This window comes from Eptesicus fuscus, chromosome 14 (genome assembly GCF_027574615.1).
Source record: "Eptesicus fuscus isolate TK198812 chromosome 14, DD_ASM_mEF_20220401, whole genome shotgun sequence".
NCBI lineage: Eukaryota > Metazoa > Chordata > Mammalia > Chiroptera > Vespertilionidae > Eptesicus > Eptesicus fuscus.
The window spans coordinates 74774736-74788242 of NC_072486.1; the positions used below are offsets into that span (position 1 = coordinate 74774736).

Genomic DNA, 13507 nt, shown 5'->3' on the forward strand with positions numbered 1-13507 from the left:
CGCCCCGCTCCCTCGGAGCCCGCTTTACCCCGGCCTCCACTCCTGCCTCCCACAGCACTTCCTCGTCGGGCGCTCCTTTCATCACATCCGGACGGAGGCCTGGGACTCTTGGCCCGCGGCCCCGACCCGGCCGGCTTCGCGCTCCCTTGCGCCCCACTCGGCCTGGGTCAGGAGGCCGAAGCCGGGGGCAGAGCGGGGTTCCTCCGCAGGTTAGGGAAAGGGCGTAATCCACGGGTCCCGGGCTGCCCAGGAGGAGTTTCCCCCACCCCTTTACACCCCACACCCCACCCCAGCCATCCTACCCCCAGTCTCCCAACTACTCTTCCCAGCACAGCCCAGAACAACTGGAATTCGGGGGCGGGAGGGTGGGGGAATGAAACTTTGGTGGAATAAAGTATGGTTGTGTAACCTTGACCCCTAGCTGTACAATCAGAGTTACAGAGTTTCGGTCTATAATCTCTTGATCTGTGACTCTGAAATTCCCTTTATTCTGTTTTTCAGTTCTTTGTTTATTTGGGTCAAACTGGTTTCTGGATCTGGTAAAACCAGTTGCAGTTGCATGAATGCACTGGAGGCATCCAGGCCGGCAAGGCTGAGGATGCCCGGCCCAAGGCAAGCCAGGCCCATTGCAGGTCCAGTGCCTGGACTGCTCACTTCTGTGTGGCCAGATAAGCTTGTGATTGGAAGCAAATAGCAGATCAACGCTCCGCTTATAAAGGAAACGTTCTGATTGTAGCTTGATCCGATGAGACAAGAAAAGAATAAAGTAATTTGCAGATATAAAGTGTTTAAATAATACATTCAGATAACTTTTGCTCTTTATTGAATTGCATAAAATGTGCAATTCATTTGTTTAAAGCTAGAACTAAGTCATTTTTTTGAATTTCTAGGACAAGAGAGGACTCACAGTAATGTTATCAAAAGTGAAGAAAATGCACATTGGATGCATCTTTCTAGGTGTTTCATTAAGTAGCCCAGGATATCATTTCTAAAAAAGAAATTGTAATTAATTCCAATTGATTGAGAAGAACCATTTTTTTTTAACTTTTAAAGAGTCAGTGCAGTCAAACTTACTTTCAGTTAAATCTTCAAAACACTGCCTTTGAAGTTTTTGAGGATAGTTACTCAGACGATACTCCTATAAGACAATGACATTTTGCCTAATGACCTATAACAAACAAATGCCTTTTCGTTATGTGTTATTTAGAGATTTCAGAAGTGGTGTGTATAAAAGTGCCTCCACTCTTCTGAAAAATTGCCTGGGAGCCTGGACTATTTGGAACCTGCTTGATGGAAGCAGAACAACTCCCAGGGTGAACGCACTGCCATTAGATGATTGGAGAATAAACATATAGGAAGCATCACTGGTCACTGCAGCATAACCTGCAACCAGAAGAGTGGGCTAGAAAGCAGTGTCCCCGTGGTGTGTGTTTTCATCCCCTCACTAAGATGTTGTAGGGTGGAAACAATTATCTTCTTCTTCCTTTTTAAGTTCTTCCGGCTGAGCTAACAATGAAATTAACATGGGACAGGTTGATAAAATGAGCACATTTATTGCATATGACATCAGGGGATTCCATACAAATATGAGACCCAAGAACTCACTGGACAATAGAGGACTATCTGCCATTTCAGATGTAAAGAGAAGTTTGGGACTTCAAAGGGCAGGAAGGCGATTCATATGAAGATGGGAAAGCAAGTGTTCGGTGAAGAACTGTTTGCTGGACCATCTTTAACTCTTTGGACACATGGCAACGTCAATCAAATGGGCCTTGCTAGGTTCCTCCCTATCACACGAAGTTCATATTAAACTGCAGCTCACTACGATGACCGTGCCCTTCCTAGAGTAGGTCTTCTATTTAAATTATTTTAGGCAGTTAGGGGGAAGATGCAAAGTTCTTTCTGAGTCTTTTGTTTAGTAAAACAACCAGCTTAAAATAATCAACATGAATATTTTGGGGTGGCAACTCTGCTTCCCCCAATGTGGAAGTCCATGGATATCAACGAGGTACAGCGCTCCTTGAGAAAATCATAGTTAGTAATAAATAATTGTTCATTCAACTTCACACAGTAATTAAGGTGACACAAATGGTAGGCAATTCAATAAATACTCTTTGCATTAAGTTTAAACATCTTGACCTTTAATGGGGAAGAAAGAAATTCAAATAAAAGCATTAAGAACAAATGAGGATTGTGTGGTAGAATTGCCAAGATAGTCAAATGTTGTATCTTGCTTCGCGGTGCAAATTTGGTCAGGTTAATCAACCTCTCTATGCCTTGGTTACCTCATTAAGTGAAAATGATAAAAGCAACTCTTCATCTGATCCCATTAGAACTAAATAAAATAATTATCTTATGTCATCCAGAAGAATATCAGATTTGAGGAAAGGTGCTGAAAGATACTGATTATTATTTTACGGCAGAAGCATTTTGAAGGGTAATGTAGAACATAGCATAATGACTATTTCACATCAAAATACCAGGTAACCATGCACTTTGCACAAATTATCCCCATAATTATTCCATCGGCCCTATCAGTAATTTGCCAGGATTGTACCTCTAGAATTTAGAGCTCAAGTCTGTCTGCCTGCAAGGCTATCCTACTTCATTAGGTAAACTCAGGTCTCCCCTCTGGGAGGACCTAAAGTCCATATGCTTGGTATCTGATACACCAGGAATTAAGTATGGACACCTATGCTTAAATTTCCCGTTTACCCCATCCCTTGCTGTATTTGTTTAGTCTTTCTGACTATAATCACTTAGCCTGGCTCCCAGTGAGCACCACAATGCCCTCATCCTCTCATTGTTTTATTCAACAGACATGTATGAAAGTTGAGGGCCCTGTAGGGGTGCTAGGGATGCAGCAGTGAAGATGATAATGTGTCCATTGCCCTCATGCACCTCACAGTCTAGAGGGAAATTTGTGTGCAACCACTTACAGCAGTCACTGCATGGGATGCCAAGGGGAGTAGTGGGATGCTATGATAACGCCTAGTGGAGAGCTGTAGTCTCATCTAGGAACCAGAGAAACATCTCCACTGACACCAGAAGCGGAATGGCAAAGAGGAGAAAAGATGCTTCAGGCAGAATAGTGGTGTGGGTAGAAGCCCAGAGTTCTGAAGGTAGCCTAGCATCTTCGAAGAACTGAAAAAAGGTGATACCCAAAAGAGGATAATCAAATGCCAGGGGGAGAGTGATGGGGGCTGAAGTTGAAGAGAAGAGCATAGCAGGGAGGAATATTATCTTATTTGAACAGGGAGGATATATTATCTAAATTTCTATTTATAAAAGCCACTCTGGTATAATGTGTAAAATAATTTGGAGGCACAAGATCGGAGCTTGGGTGTTCAATTAGGAGGCAAGGGGTGATATTGGCAAAGGGAATAGAGTCAACTAGACTGAGTAGAGGATGAGGGAGCTAGAGAATCAAGGATGATTTCCAGGTTTCTGCCTCTAGGTGGATGGTGGTAATGCCACCGACAGAGATGGAAACATTCAGGAGAATCAGGTTTGGGGGAAAGCTGCTGAGGCAATAATGCAGATGGTGGAGTGTCTGAGGTGCCTGCATGACAGCTAATTGGAACCATCTCGTAGGCTCCTGGACCAGTGTTGGAATATGAGCACATAGATGGTACTTTACCAGCTAGAAGGTTATGGGTGTAGTGTAAAAGCCCAAGGTGAGTGTGTAGTGTAAGAGCAGAAGACCTAACACACACCTATTCCCTGAATCTCAAACCAAATGTGTCCTTAATGGCCCTTCTCCCTTTCTCCAAACTCTCCCCAACATCATAATGCTGTTATCTGCCTGTCTTTGAGAATTACTGTTATTTAATTACTACTATTGCCAGTGTGCTACCCATCATTCCAGATGCCTCTGGGTATCACATGATGTTGGTCTTTATTAAGCCAGAGTTTGCCATGGCTCATACTATAGCAATCTGGATTGGTAAAAACCTGGCATGGGGACCAGTCTTCCACTGAAGGCATGATCCCTGACTCAAAGCCTTCTGCCATTAAAGCCCCAATGTGCCTTACAGCCATTCCTGCTTAATGACGCACACACTAATGATGGTACAGTAATATGCGAACCCATTGTAAAAGAGGACTGACGTGAGCCACGCAAATGAACTAGTTAGAGTGTTTAGAAAGTATCCTTATGGACTACTTAACCTTCATCATTCACTCATTTAATGTTCATCAAACATTTATTGTATGCCTCTATATGCTAGGACACATGGTATGTTCTAGAGTGAAAAACAAATAATTTGATGTCTTAAAAAGAAGCTAAGTTAATTTTCACTTGGGCAGAGACTTATCTGCCTAAGGAAAGTCAAGGTTACCATCATTACACAGTTATCTGAACCAGAGATCTACAGTGAGGTGTGTGATTGTGCATGTATCCCAGGACGTACACAAAACAGTTATCTGGAATGTGAGGAGAAAATATTAGAATGAGCATTTATATTTGATTTCTTACTGTATCTTTTATGTTCAAGTATGTTTTATGATGTATATAACATATCAGTTCAAGAGTACTTGTGTATAATTTGTAAATAAACATTTATTAGGGGTTTTGCTCAAAAATATTTTATTGTTTGCTCTGCCAAAAAAAAACCAAAAGGTTTAAGTGCTTTAAATCACTTAAGGTACATTCATTCAGTTATTCCCAGATTTTACCAATGTTAATTATTAAAAAAACACAAAAAAAAAAACATATCTATACTGACCTCATTTATGTAGGAGCATGACTTTGAGAAACTCCCAAACCCAAAAACATAGAAAACAGAAAATAACCCTAGGCCTCTAAATACCTAAAATAACCTTAATGGTCTTCATATAGTACCAACATGATGGCCACCGACTTTCTCCAATACTATTTGGCAGGAGGGGGAAGAGGAGAGGGGGGACATACACTTCTAAACAAACTTTATTTTCTATTGTTTCAGCTCACAGAAAATTTAGGGCTCAGGGGCTTTGAGAAAAAGAGGTTAGCTAAGGGAGCTATTAGGTCAGAAGAAATGACAGCAGAAGAAATGACAGTTGACAGACATGGAAGATGCAGGAAAATAAACACGTCATAAGAATGCCTTTGTGAATTCAGCTCAGGGAAGCAGTGCAGTGGCTGTTCCTAATGAGGGCCTGAGTCATTAAGGAAGGAGTCAGTTGCCTTAGCGCTGCATTCAGTTTAGGGAAGCAGGTCAGTATCTTTACATTTTAGGAAAAATTCCACCAAAAAAAAAAATGTTCACATCAAAAAATATTGCTTCTTGAAAGAATAATTTTTACAGAATTACATTTTTATAGCTGCAAGGAAAATGAGCAATTGCGGTTCTAGGGCAATGTGCTTAACTGTATTTTCTACCTCCTAGTGCTTTGTTTGAAGAGAAGAGGTCAAGTGGACAGGTTTCTAAAAGCGCATTCTTCAAATAGAGCACTTCCTTTGTTTTCCACCTCATGTAGCGGTCCTTCCCCTACATTTTTAATGGAGGAAACTGGTTCTTCCACTTTTCAAACATTTGAAAACTATCCGTCTTGCCCAAATGCCCCATGTACATAGGAAGAAATATAAAGACGTAAAGTTTATTCATTAGGTTCGACAAACATATATTGAGTGTTTATGCAAAACCATATGCTGAGCACTAGGATTTCAGCACTAGCGGACAGGCTGGGAGCTCCTGTGTAAGGCTAGAGGTGAGGGAAGAGAGCAGCGTGGGAGAGTGGGAGAGGGACAGTCACATAAATAATTACTGTCCTACAGGGGGACAGAGGAAGCAGCACCTAACTGTTCAGGCGTAGGTGGGGCGAGTCCACGTTATTTCAAGGGGGAAGGTGACACCAAGCTGACTACTGCTGATGAGTAAAAAGTTTGTTTGTCAAAGAGCTTAGGGAACTCCAGAGAGAAGAGGTGATGCCTGCAAAGGCACAGAGTGTGAAAGCCCCAGAGTAGTTAAATGACTTGGCGAAAGTCCTGTTGTGCGCTCATTACTGAGCCAGCGCCGAGAGCCTACGTTTCTTTATAACCAGTTTCCTTGCTCCAGTCATCTGGATAAGGCATGTAAAGGACCCCTTTATTTTTAAGTGGTGGTGAAGCTAGGGCACACCTGATCTTATACTTAGGGGTTTCAAAGATCTTCTGTGGTAAATGCGTACTCAAAGAACTGGACACAAACTCTCCTGTTGCTGAATTAGCTTTCCTTGTCCTTCCCCTCCAAGCTCTCAGTTGGCTGACTCCGATGGCCTGGGGCACTGGCCTTCGGCACTGGCCTTCAGGGCATTTCCTTGCTGTCACTGTCCTTTGCTGCTTGTGTTTTGAATGAAGGGAGGGAGATGTTAAGGCATACAGTGGCACATGTCAGAAAAGAACATTATGAGTGAAGACAGAAATGAAAACGGGCATATCATATGCAATAGACAATAGTAAGGCATTTTCTGGGTACATAGAAAGTGAACCTAGGTATACCAGGTATTGTGATCAACTATAAGATGTCAGGTACTCTGCTACACACTGGGATAAAATGGAAAGCAAAGCAGATGTGTCTTGGACTTCATAAAGTTTTAGAGTCTTGAGGCAGGTAGACATTAGTCAAGTAATTGCACATAAATATGTAACTACAAGTAGTGGTTAGTGAAGAAAAATGATGGAGTATTGTGAGAGAGTGTAGAAATAGAAGTGAAGTCCCTGTTCTAACAGAACTTAACAGCAGAGTAGGTAAAAGTATCAAGTAAAGCCCAGCCCGCATGGCTCAGTGGTTGAGCATCAACCTATGAACCAGGAGATCACGGTTCAATTCCCAGTCAGGGCACATGCCCAGGTTGTGGGCTCAATCCCCAGTGTGGGGCATGCAGGAGACAGCCTATCAATGATTCTCTCTCATCATTGATGTTGCTCTCTCTCTCTCCCTCTCCCTTCCTCTCTGAAATTAATAAAATATATATATTTTTTAAAAAAATATCAAGTAAAATATATGTTTTTTTAAAAATATCAAGTAAAATTAAGTTTAAAATATAATGTGACTCATACTATTAAGTAGGACACAAAAGGCAGCACGAAACCCAATCTGGAGAGAGAGGAATCTGAAGAATCAAATGTGTCTGAGGAAAACCCTGGATGAGGACTTCACCACAGGAGCAGGGAAAAGAAGGAAGGAAGAAGGGCAAGTGCAAAGGTACTGGGGAAGGTGAAACGGGCACATTCAGAGAACTCCAAACCTTATGTATTTCTTTCAACATGTAAGCCTACACCAAAATAGCACCACACTTCCACATTGATAAAGCTGTTAATTCATCTCAGAATAATATTAGAGGGGTTTATGACTAAGTTTTTTACCCCCTAACAATGAGCTTTTTCACTCAGTTTCCCCTAGGGGATCAAACAAAAATTCATTGGAAGTATTCCCAAGATGCTATTGGCTATATACACCTGATGGCAAAGAGAATATATGCTTAGAAGGCTCACTTGTATTTACACCATAATCTGCAACAGCACCAACAGGAGAAAAATGTTGCGCATAGTGCTGTGTCGTCACTTGGTGTCATCTGTCTCTTTTTAATCTACAGCCTTTATTTTTTAGACTCTGAAGAGCAGAAAAATCTCTTCTGAGACTTTCTATAACCAAGAAGGTGGCATTTGGAAAACCCTCTAATATGTAAAAGATAAAATTTTTAAGTAAAAGATGGAATGCTCCTTATAAAGGCATGATTATAAAATTATCCTATCTAATAAAAGAGTAATATGCAAATTAACCATCACTCCACTATACCCACAAGCCATGCCCACAAGCCACGCCCACCAGCCAATCAGGAGCGAATATGCAAATAAACCCAACCAAGATGGCTATAGCCACAGAGAGCAGGAGGGAGGCTTGGGTTTCCCAGGCAATGGATGAAGCCAAGCTTTCAGCCTGCCCTTGCTGGCCTAGGCCTCGACTCAAGGCTACAAAGTTTCAATTATAGAAGGTAAACAAATCCAAACAAAAATGGCGGCAGCCACAGAGCTGGAAAGAGCAGGTGGCTAGGGTTGCCCCCGGCAATGGAGGAAGCCAAGCTTTCGCACACCCTGGCTGGCCCAGGCCTCCACTCAAGGCTACAAAGTTTCAATTATAGAAGATACATAAGTGCTAAGAGAAATGGCTGCCGCCACGGAGCAAGCAGAAGGCTTGGCTCCGCTCTAGGCTGCAAAGTTTCAATTGTAGAAGATAAATAAACCCCAGATACCAGGGCCTCCGCTTGGGTCACCAGGGGGTGTGGCCGGCCTGCAAACCACCACAGGCCCCTCACTCAGGCCACCCCATGCCCCAAGGGAACCCCCACCCTGATCCGGGACACCTTTCAGGGCAAACCAGCCGGCCCCCACCCCTGCACCAGGCCTCTATCCTATCTAATAAAAGAGTGATATGCAGATTGACCATCACTCCAACACACAAGATTGCTGCTCCCATGTGGTCAAAGATGGCTGCCCCCATGTGGACACAAGATGGCCAGCAGGGGACGGCAGTTGGGAGGGACCAGGCCGGCAGAGGAGGGAAGTGGGAGGTGACTGGGCATGCAGGGAAGGGCAGATGGGGGGGACCCAGGACTGCAGTGGAGAGCAGTTGGGGGACCAGGCCTGCAGGGGATGGCAGTTAGGGGCAAACAGGCTGGCAGGGAGCAGTTAGGCATCAATCAGGCTGGCAGGGGAGTGGTTAGGGGGTGATCAGGCTGGCAGGCAGAAGCGGTTAGGGGCAATCAGGAAGGCAGGCAGGCGAGCAGTTGGGAGCCAGCAGTCATGGATTGTGAGAGGGATGTCTGACTGCCCGTTTAGGCCCGATCCCACTGGGCCTAAACAGACAGTCGGACATCCCTCGAGGGGTCCCAGATTGGAGAGGGTGCAGGCTGGGCTGAGGGACACCCCTCCCCCCATGCACAAATTTCGTGCACTGGGCCTCTAGTCCTATAATAAAAGGCTAATATGCAAATTGACTGAATGGCAGAATGACTGGTCACTATGATGTGCACTGACCACAAGGGGGCAGATGCTCAATGCAGGAGCTGGCCCCTGGTGGTCAGTGCACCAGAAGCCAGGCTCATGGCTGGCGAACACAGCGGTGGTGGTGGGAGCCTCTCCCACCTCCGGGGCAGTCAGACATCCCCTGAGGACTCCCAGACTGTGAGAGGGTGCAAGCTGGGCTGAGCTCCTCCCCGCCACCCGCTCCCTCCCTCCCCCGTGCATGAATTTCATGCACCAGGCCTCTAGTTTCAAAATAAAAGAAAATGAATTATATAAAACAATCATTCATGACTAAGATAGTAAGAAAGATAAGGTCGAAACAAAGTATCACCAATTGAAACTCCAGTGTTTACAACTACTAGAATAGTGCATTGGGTCTGTGCTGCAGCCCGGAGTGCCCTTTTCTTAGATGCTAGCTGACAGACACTGCCGCTGGTCATTTAGTGTTACTGTCGCTAAACCTCTTTCATACAAGGATGTGAATACCTTCACAACCAGAAGGATGCAACTTTTTAAGACCATCAAGGCTTTCATTTTCTGATAAAGCAGTCCTTGGAGAAATTCTGGGATTTTCTTAGCATCACTTTTTAAAATCCATTTTAAAAAGTTGAATGTAATTCCTAAAGTAAGAATAACTATAAAACAAGGCTATACAGGATTCTTAAATAAGTCAAATTATGATTCTTGAACTTAGTTAAGTATAAAGGACATAAATTGCCCCCCTTCTTTGGCTCTGCTAAAGTCATGCTTTCCAATACTCGATGGTTCTTAAGTCAAGGAGCCACATCTGTCCTCCAGGCCTTCACACCAGTCAGAGTACTGTAGACAATGGGGCAAGGGAAAAAGAGAAGCCTTTTGATAAGAGAATTTGAAACCTTCATACAAAAGAAAGGTGAAAACGGCAGTAAAACAATCAGCAATTTGAACTATTTCCCTAGTGGCCTTTGAGCTAAGGTTATAGATACAGAAAAAAAAAAAAAAAAGCACATTTTAAGCAAGATGAACTGAAAGAAATCTACTTTTTGGTCTCTGACAAGCTTTTAACATAATACTTTTGGTTTGTTAAATTTCCTCCAAAGAGTGATAACTTCTACTTATAAGGCTCTTGCTTCCAGGATTATGTGTAATACAGAAGTTTGACTCACAAATCCTATATACTAAAGAGGTAATATGCAAATTGACCATCACACCCTCACACAAGATGGCCACCCCCATGTGATCACAAGATGGCTGCCACCATGTGGTCACAAGATGCCACCACAAGATGGCCAGCAGGGGAGGGCAGTTGGGGGAGACCAAGCTGGCAGGGGAGGGTAGTTGGGGGCAATCGGGCCAGTAGGGGAGCAGTTAGGCATCGATCAGGCTGGCAGGGGAGCGGTTAGGGGCAATCAGGCAAGCAGGCAGGCGAGTGGTTAGGAGCCAGCAGTCTCAGATTGTGAGAGGGATGTCCAACTGCAGGTTTAGGCCCAATCGGACACCCCCCAAGGGGCTGGGCTAGGGACACCCCCCAGTGCACAAGTTTTGTGCACTGGGCCTCTAGTATATTAATAAACATTTTTACCTTTCTATGTACATGTAGTTTAATGTATTCAGTAGAAGCCCAATGGTAATTTCAAAATATTGAGTAAAAGAGACACAATTTATTCTTATATTAGAAATATTTTCAAACTTATTTTGTTTCCCCATTTTAAGTGCACAATAGAAATAATGTACATAATAAATTTTTACAAATCAATATTTTAGAAAAACAATTTTTAAGTTAAATAATGACTTTTGGTGATTTTGGATGAGTTCTGTCACTAAAAAATCAAGCCAATAAGTAATTAATTGTCTATACAATCAAGTTATATCTACTATATTATAAAAACTATTATAATACACCATATATGGATTTATATTACTGGAAAATGATCCAATTGTCTAAGAAAATTGAATTAAAATAATTATTTAAACCATATTTCTTTTAGTACTTAACTTTATAAGCTGTAATGCAAATTTAATAATTTATAACTTTGAAAGATTGCTTTGTTCCCCTGTCAATTAATGTTTAATTATGTACTTATAATTATATACTCTTAAGGTACTGTATATATAAAGATTGTTATATTTTCTTTTTGTCTTGTAAATTTCTTAATATTATTAAATAAAATAGCTCATGCATACTGAAGGCTGGAAAATTTAACTTTCTATAAAATAGTACTTTACACTTAGTATGTCTTATGCTAGGCACATTAGTAAGTATCATGGCAGGTAGCATTTTAAGATGACATTCCTGTGTAGAACCTTTTTTGAGTGTGGGCGGAACCTAATTATGTTAAAAGCTCCCCTGGTGGAACTAATGAGTAGCTAAGGTAGAGAACCATGGATACAGATAGACATATAAGATTCAGATACAAATAAGTTCAAAGGTCAGTGACTCAGATTCATTACTCATTACTTCAAGATGTCATGGATCGAGGATTCTTCAATCTTGCTCTTCTACCATAACTTACTTTGTCCAGATCATCTCAATGACCAAAAGTGAATGTGCCAGCTCTGGCCATCGTGTCCACCATTTAGCCAGCCAGAAGATAGAAAAGAAAGGAGAGCATGCCTTCTCTCAATAAGAAAACATCTCAGAAGTTGCACCTATCACTCTCCCTTTCATTCAAATCGTAAGAATCAAAATACACTAGATAACTCTTAGATAACAGAAGCAGGGAAATGTAATTTTTATTTTTGGATAGTATCTTCTCAGTTAAAAGTCACAAATTATATCACTACTACGGGCCTGGCACATGAAATTCGTGTGCAGGTACAGTCCCTAGGCCTGGCCTGCGATCAGGGCCATCTTCCCCAGCTGCCCACAGCCAGCCCCACCCCTCCCCACCACCCACCCCCAGTTTCCTGTTTGCCATCAGGTGATTGCTGCCTGACGGCTGGGGGAAGGGACCAAGAGGTCAGCTGTTCCCGCCCACTCGCTGGCCAGGGGAAAGGGACCAAGAGGTGGTCAGAGCGCCTCATAGTGACTGGTCCAGCAGTTGTTCTGGTCATTCTACCGTTAGGGTCAATTTGCATATTACCCTTTTTATTATATAGGATAGAGGCCTGTGCACAAGTGGGGGCAGGCTGTCCTGCCCTGAAGGGGGCCCTGGATCAGGGTGGGGGTCCCCACTGGGGGCAGGGCTGGCCAGGGCAAGGGGCCATGGGCAGTTTGCAGGCTAACCATGCCCCCAATCAGGATGGGGGGGTCCCCGCTGCGGGGTGGGACCAGCCTGAGCGAGGGGCTGTGAGTGGTTTGCAGGCCGGCCATGCCCCCAATCGGGGTGGGGGGTTTCCACTGGGGGGCAGAGCCAGCCTGTGCAAGGGGCCACAGGTGGTTTGCAGGCTGGCCATGTCCCCAGCTTTGTCAGGAAGGACATCCAGAATGACGTCTGGTCTATCAGGACTAATTAGCATATTACCCTTTTATTAGTATAGATAGGAAAGGTGAAAATGGATATAAAAAATAACATAGTTATTTCCTCATGAAGTTAAAATTTAATTGTAGTAGGTTAGGCTATAATTAGTGAAGAAATTGGCAAATGAGATTGCCAGTAAAGTTTCTGGATTTGCGTAGAGAAAACTAATCTTTCTTGCTGATTTTCAAGATAGTATTTTTAAATATTACTACATTAACTATAAATGGAAACTGTTGGCCTCCCAAATAGCAACTTCACTTTCAAGACTGTACCTAGGCAAAAATGATATTTTCTCAAATTTAAATGTATCTGCTTTGTTTTCTTGCTTCTTATCCACAGGCCAAAATCATAAATATGTAAAGTACTTTTCTTAGACTGTCTCTTAAGTGTTAAATTTAATGTTAACTCTGTAATAGAAACTGCAGGCTTAGCTGTCTGCCTGCAAGGAAAGCCAAACTTGTGAGACAGGTGCTGATGCAAAAGGAAAGAGGTTTATTCAGGTGCTGTGACCTAGGAGAATAGTGGACTCCCATCCCAAAGACCAACTCTTGTTCCTGCTCAAGCCCAGGGATAGGAGGGGAGAGCTTTCATTTTTTTCTATCTAATTATCTTGCTAGATTTTAGCTGTTGGGCATATCTATTCATTTTTCTACCATTTAGTGCACTCAGTATAAGAACCTATCTTTGTGACATCTTGGCCAGTTGGAGAGACTCCTTGACTGTCTACAGCAGTGATCGGCAAACTGTGCTGCTCTGTTGACTAATGAGTTTGCCGACCACTGGGATAGGGGCTTAATCACAAGGAACAACAACAGCCTGTAATTATTGGAATCGAGAGTCTAGGTCAGTGGTCGGCAAACTCATTAGTCAACAGAGCCACAGTTTGCCGACCACTGGTCTATAGTATCAGGGTCAGTGGGAGGAGGGTCTGCAGGACCTACTCTCAGGAAGCCTGGAGATGCTGCAGCTCTCAATCTAATTAGGTCTCTGACATGTCTCCCCCCTCCCCAATCTGGGGGAGCAGATTGGAGTCTGAGGGGTACCCCTGCATCCCAGTATACCTATGTCCTCTGAGTAGCCC

The 13507-nt window shown here is 43.2% G+C and overlaps 1 protein-coding gene across 1 annotated transcript in view; it reads right to left on the minus strand.

The window, feature by feature from the left end:
• MDFIC (MyoD family inhibitor domain containing) overlaps window positions 1-135 on the minus strand; it is an 81733-nt gene extending 81598 nt beyond the window's left edge. Inside the window, exon 1 of the mRNA XM_054726226.1 lies at window positions 29-135. The gene's annotated coding sequence lies outside the window, so the exon portion shown is untranslated. The remainder of the gene's footprint in view (window positions 1-28) is intronic.
• Window positions 136-13507: the final 13372 nt, after the last annotated feature.